Genomic DNA, 6,362 nt, shown 5'->3' with positions numbered 1-6,362 from the left:
GTGCAATGGCGCGATCTCGGCTCACCGCAACCTCCGCCTCCTGGGTTCAGGCAATTCTCCTGCCTCAGCCTCCCGAGTAGCTGGGACTACAGGCGTGCGCCACCATGCCCAGCTAATTTTTGTATTTTAAGTAGAGACGGGGTTTCACCATGTTGACCAGGATGGTCTCGATCTCTTGACCTCGTGATCCACCCGCCTCGGCCTCCCAAAGTGCTGGGATTACAGGCGTGAGCCACCGCGCCCGGCCCATTTTGTTATTGTTTAAGCAAACATTTATTCTGTAGGTTCCAGACCTTGTGAGGCAGTTAAATGCAGATTAAGAAAAAAACTTTGTTCTGGAAGCTTCTGGCCCCATCGACATGCAAATAATTCATGGGATGGTTTCTCTGTAACATCACCTGGCTTCCCAGAGAATATAATTTTTATACCCACAAATACTGATTATACCCTACCTTACCACAAACAACAAATGGGCTTCCAAGCGGAAGCCTCAAGAGTTTACCTCTTCGCCTTTGGGGGGTGGGGGGAACTAACCACAGTTTTTCTGGTACGATATAGCCCTTAAATTGTACATGATCATATTCCCTAATTGTACTGGGTAGTTTTATATACATTCATAATGCTGATATATGATCTTGTTAATATTTTACAAGACTGAAAACATGGCCGGGCGCGGTGGCTCAAGCCTGTAATCCCAGCACTTTGGGAGGCCGAGGCGGGTGGATCACGAGGTCAAGAGATCAAGACCATCCTGGTCAACATGGTGAAACCCCGTCTCTACTAAAAATACAAAAAAAATTAGCTGGGCATGGTGGTGCGTGCCTGTAATCCCAGCTACTCAGGAGGCTGAGGCAGGAGAATTGCCTGAACCCAGGAGGCGGAGGTTGTGGTGAGCCGAGATCGTGCCATTGCACTCCAGCCTGGGTAACAAGAGTGAAACTCCGTCTCAAAAAAAAAAAAAAAAAAAAAAAAAAGACTGAAAACATTCTACATAGACCATTATAGCTTGCAGAATGTTGTCAAAAATATTACCATATATTTGTCACCCAGCTGCTATAGGTTGTAGAAATGTTTCAAGCAGAGAATCTGTCTCCTTTTGTGCTCCATAGAATCATGTGGATATCCACATGGCTCACTTCCTCACCTCCTTCAGACTTTGACTTAAATGTCACCTTCTTAGTCCAGCCTTCCCGGAGCACCCTATTTTAAATTACTTGCATGCATATTTTAAATTGCATATGCACATACACGCACCCATGCTTTTAATCCATCTTTTTATTTTTATCCAAAACACTTATCATTATCTAACACAGTATTTTTTTTTTTTTTTTTGAGACGGAGTCTTGCTTTGTCGACAGGCTGGAGTGCAGTGGCACAATCTCGGCTCACTGCAACCTCTGTCTCCCAGGTTCAAGCAATTCCCCTGCCTCACCCTCCCAAGTAGCTGGGACTACAGGCGGATGCCACCGCGCCCGGCTAATTTTTTTGTATTTTCATAGAGACAGGGTTTCACCATGGCCAGGATGGTCTCGATCTCCTGACCTTGTGATTTACCCGCCTCAGTTTCCCAAAGTGCTGGGATTACAGGCGTGAGCCATCACGGCTGGCCTTTTTTTTTTTTTTTTTTTTTTTGAGACAGAGTCTTGTTCTTGTCGCCCAGGCTAGAATACAATGGCATGATCTCGGCTCACAGCAACCTCTACCTCCCAGGTTCAGGCAATTCTCCTGCCTCGGCCTACCTAGTAGCTGGGATTACAGGCGCATGCCACCACACCTGCCTAATCTTTGTATTTTTAGTGGCTACAGGGTTTCATCATCTTGGCCAGGCTGGACTCAAACTCCTGACCTCAAGTGATTCTCCTGCCTCCACCTCCCAAAGTGCTGAGATTACAGGCGTGAGCCACTGCACCTGGCCTCACAGTGTATTTTGTACTTACAAATTTTGTTTTATTGACTAGCCCAGAAGGTAAACCAAAAGGTAAACTTCATGAGGATAGAGGTATTGTCTGTTTTTTGTTTGGTTGGTTTGGTTTGGTTTTTTGAGATTATGGGCATGAGCCAGCCTATTTATATTTCTTTTTTTTTTTTTTTTTTTTTTTTTTTTTTTTTTTTTTTTTTTTTTTTGAGACGGAGTTTCACTCATGTTACCCAGGCTGGAGTGCAATGGCGCGATCTCGGCTCACCACAACCTCCGCCTCCTGGGTTCAGGCAATTCTCCTGCCTCAGCCTCCTGAGTAGCTGGGATTACAGGCACGCGCCACCATGCCCAGCTAATTTTTTGTATTTTTAGTAGAGACGGGGTTTCACCATGTTGACCAGGATGGTCTCGATCTCTTGACCTCGTGATCCACCCGCCTCGGCCTCCCAAAGTGCTGGGATTACAGGCTTGAGCCACCGCGCCCGGCCTTTATATTTCTTTTTAAAGAGACAAGTTATCACTATATTGCCCAGGCTAGTGTGTAGTGGCTCTTCACGGGCATGAATCCACTACAGATGAGCACAGGAGTTTTGACCTGTTCCATTTCCATCCTGAGACGGTTCACCACTCCTTAGGCAACCTGGTGGTCCCCCACTCTCTTGAGGTCATGATGTTGATGCCAAATTTAGTGCAGACACCCGATCGACATAGTGCACTATAGCCCAGAACTCTTGGATTCAAGCAATCCCCCTGCCTCAGCCTCCTGAGTAGTTGGGACTACAGGCACATGCTACCTCGCCCTGCCCTTGTCTCTAAAAGAAAGAATGAAAATGCTTAAGTCTGGGTGGTGCTGCGAGCATCACACTGCATCACTTCTGGAGGCTTATAGCCTATGACGTCAGGTTATCTGTCCTGCTTTTAATAACAGACTCATCAGTGGTTGAGGTGACCTCAGTCTGATCCCTCTACGGTCAAGTTTCCTATGAGCATTTCATCTAATGCTTGTATCCATTGATGACTATTGACTAGATCCGTTATTTTACCAAAATGCTGATTTTCTGATTCTATACTTCTTTCCATATTTACTAGCAGTAAGTCTCTTGTAAAGAACTTTCAGCCGGGCGCGGTGGCTCACACCTGTAATCCCAGCATTTTGGGAGGCCAAGGTGGGCAGATCACGAGGTCAGGAGTTCAAGACCAGCATGGCCAACATAGTGAAACCCCATCTCTACTAAAAATACAAAAATTAGGCTGGGCGCAGTGGCTCATGCCTATAATCCCAGCATTTTAGAAGGCCAAGGTGGGCAGATCACCTGAGGTCAAGAGTTTGAGACCAGCCTGGCCAACATGGTAAAACCCCATCTCTAAAAAAAAAAAAAAATACAAAAATATAAAAATTAGCTGGATATGGTGGCGCATGCCTGTAGTCCCAGCTACTCAGGAGGCTGAGGCAGGCTGAGGCAGGAGAATCGCCTGAACCCAGGGGTTGGAGTTTGCTGTGAGCCAAGCTTGTACCAACACAATCCAGCCTCGGTGATAGAGTGAGACTCCCTCAAAAAAAAAAAAAAAAGAACTTTCTCTCACCAGTAGGATTTTGGTTACCCTGAAATACGGTTCATAGAGGAAAGGCAATAGAAGGTAGGAATTTTTGTCTGTTTTGTTCACTGATACAGTTCAACTAATGGAAGACTGTTTGGAAAATGCAGGCTACTCAGTACTTTATTTATTTATTTATTTATTAAGACAGGTTCTTACTCTGTCACCCAGGCTGGCAGGCAGTGGCATAATCATGGCTCACTGCAGCCTTGACCTCCCTGGCTAGGTGATCTTCCTATCTCAGCCTCTCTAATAATTGGGACCCCCATCACATGTGGCTATTTTTAAAATTACTTATAGGGATGGGGTCTCCCTATGTTATCCAAGCTTATCCTGAATTCCTGCACTCAAGCAATACTCCCGCCTCAGCCTCCTAAAGTGCTGGATTTACAGGTGTCAACCATCGCTCGGCCAGTAAATATTTTTGAATTGAACTGAATTCCTTATATTGGAATGCTATGTAACTTTTTATTTTTTTTGAGACAGAGTCTCACTCTCTGGCCAGGCTGGAGTCCAGTGACACAGCTTGCTCACTTTAGCCTTGACCTCTTGGGTGCAGGTGAACCTACCATCTCAGCCACCCAAGTAGCTGGGACTACAGGCATGTGCCACCATGCCCAAGTAATTTCTAAATTTTTTGTAGACATGGGGTCTCAACCTGTTGCCCAGGCTGATCTTAAACTCCTGGGCTCAAGCGATCCTCCCATCTCAGGTAGATGTGAGCCATGGCACCTGGCCTATGTAACTTATTGAAAAGAATAAAGTAAATCAGGCTGGGTGGGGTGGCTCAAGCCTATAATTCCAGCACTTTGGAAGGCCAAGGCAGGTGGATCATGAGGTCAGGAGTTCAAGACTAGCCTGGCCAAGATAGTGAAACCCCGTCTCTACAAAAAATATAAAAAATTAGCCGGGCATGGTGGTGCATGCCTGTAATCCCAGCTACTTGGGAGGCTGAGGTGGAGAACTGCTTAAACCCAGGAGGCGGAGGTTGCAGTGAGATCACACCACTGCACTCCAGCCTGGGTGACAGAGGGAGACTCCATCCCAAAAAAAAAAGAAAAAGAAGAAAGTAAATCTATCTCTATTGCATCAATATGGTATAATATTCATAAATATCATTGAGTTAAAAAAGCAGAGGCTGGGTGCAGTGGCCCATGCCTGTAATCCTAGAACTTTGGGAGGCTGAAGTAGGTGGATCACTTGGGGTCAGGAGTTCGAGACCAGCTTGGCCAATATGGTGAAATCCCTTCTCTACTAAAAATACAAAACCCCATCTTTACTAAAAATACAGAAATTGGCTGGGTGCAATGGCTTACACCTATAATACCAGCACTTTGGGAGGCCAAGGCAGGTGGATCACGAGGTCAAGGGATTGAGACCATCCTGGCCAACATGGTGAAGTCCCTTCTTTACTAAAAATACAAAAATTAGCTGGGCATGGTGACGCCTATAATCCCAGCTACTGGGGAGGCCGAGGTGAGAGGATCACTTGAGCCTGGGAGTTCGAGGCTGCAGTGAGCCAAGATCACACCTGCTCTCAGCTTGCGTGACAGGAGTGAGACCACCTCAACAAAGAAAAGAGGGCCCGGTGTGGTGGCTCATGCCTTTAATCCCAGCACTTGGGAGGCCAATATAGGTGATCACAAGGTCAAGAGATTGAGGCCGGGCGCGGTGGCTCACGCCTGTAATCCCAGCACTTTGGGAGGCCGAGGCGGGTGGATCACGAGGTCAAGTGATCGAGACCATCCTGGTCAACATGGTGAAACCCTGTCTCTACTAAAACTACAAAAAATTAGCTGGGCATGGTGGCGCGTGCCTGTAATCCCAGCTACTCAGGAGGCTGAGGCAGGAGAATTGCCTGAACCCAGGAGGCAGAGGTTGCGGTGAGCCGAGATCGCGCCATTGCACTCCAACCTGGGTAACAAGAGCGAAACTCCGTCTCAAAAAAAAAAAAAAAAAAAAAAAAGAGATTGAGACCATCCTGGCTACCATGGTGAAACCCAGTCTCTACTAAAAATATAAAAATTAGCCAGGCATGGTGGTGGGTGCCTGTAGTCCCACCTACTCGGGAGGCTGAGGCAGGAGAATCCCATGAACCCAGGAGACAGAGATTGCAGCGAACCAAGATCATGCCACTGCACTTCTGCCTCAGCAACAGAGCTAGACTCCATCTAAAAAAACAGAAAAGAAAAGAAAAGGCCAGGCGTGGTGGGTGGCTCATGCCTGTAATTCCAGCACTTTGGGAGGCTGATGTGGGCAGATCACCTGAGGTTAAGAGTTCAAGACCATCCTGGCCAACGTGGCAAAACCCTGTCTCTACTAAAAATACAAAAATTAGCTGGGCATGGTGGCAGACACCTGTAATGCTACTCAGGAGACTGAGGCAGGAGAATTGTTTGAACCTGGGAGGTGGAGGTTGTAGTGAGCCGAGATCATGCCATTGCACTCCAGCCTGGGTGACAAGAGCAAAATTCCATCTCAAAAAAAAAAAAAAAAAGGCCGGGCAGCACAGTGGCTCATGGCTATAATCTTTGGGAGGCTGAGGCAGACAGATCACGAGGTCAGGTGTTCCAGAGGAGCCTGGCCAGCATGGTGAAACCCCTCTCTACTAAAAACACAAAAAATTAGCTGGATGTGGTGGCACATGCCTGTAATCCCAGCTACTCGGGAGGCGGAGGCAGGAGGATTGCTTGAACCCAGTTTTCAGAGGTTGCAGCAAGCTGAGATCGCACCACTGCACTCCAGCCTGGGCAACAGACTGAGACTCCATCTCAAAAAAAAAGAAAAAATAAATAAAGAAAAGAAAAAAAGTTACACAACAGTAAATATATAGGATGAGACAATTTTT

The sequence above is a fragment of the Sapajus apella genome, unplaced genomic scaffold (genome assembly GCF_009761245.1).
Source record: "Sapajus apella isolate SASKATOON/1434 unplaced genomic scaffold, GSC_monkey_1.0 scaffold14, whole genome shotgun sequence".
Taxonomy (NCBI): Eukaryota; Metazoa; Chordata; class Mammalia; order Primates; family Cebidae; genus Sapajus; species Sapajus apella.
This window is presented reverse-complemented; position numbering follows the sequence as displayed.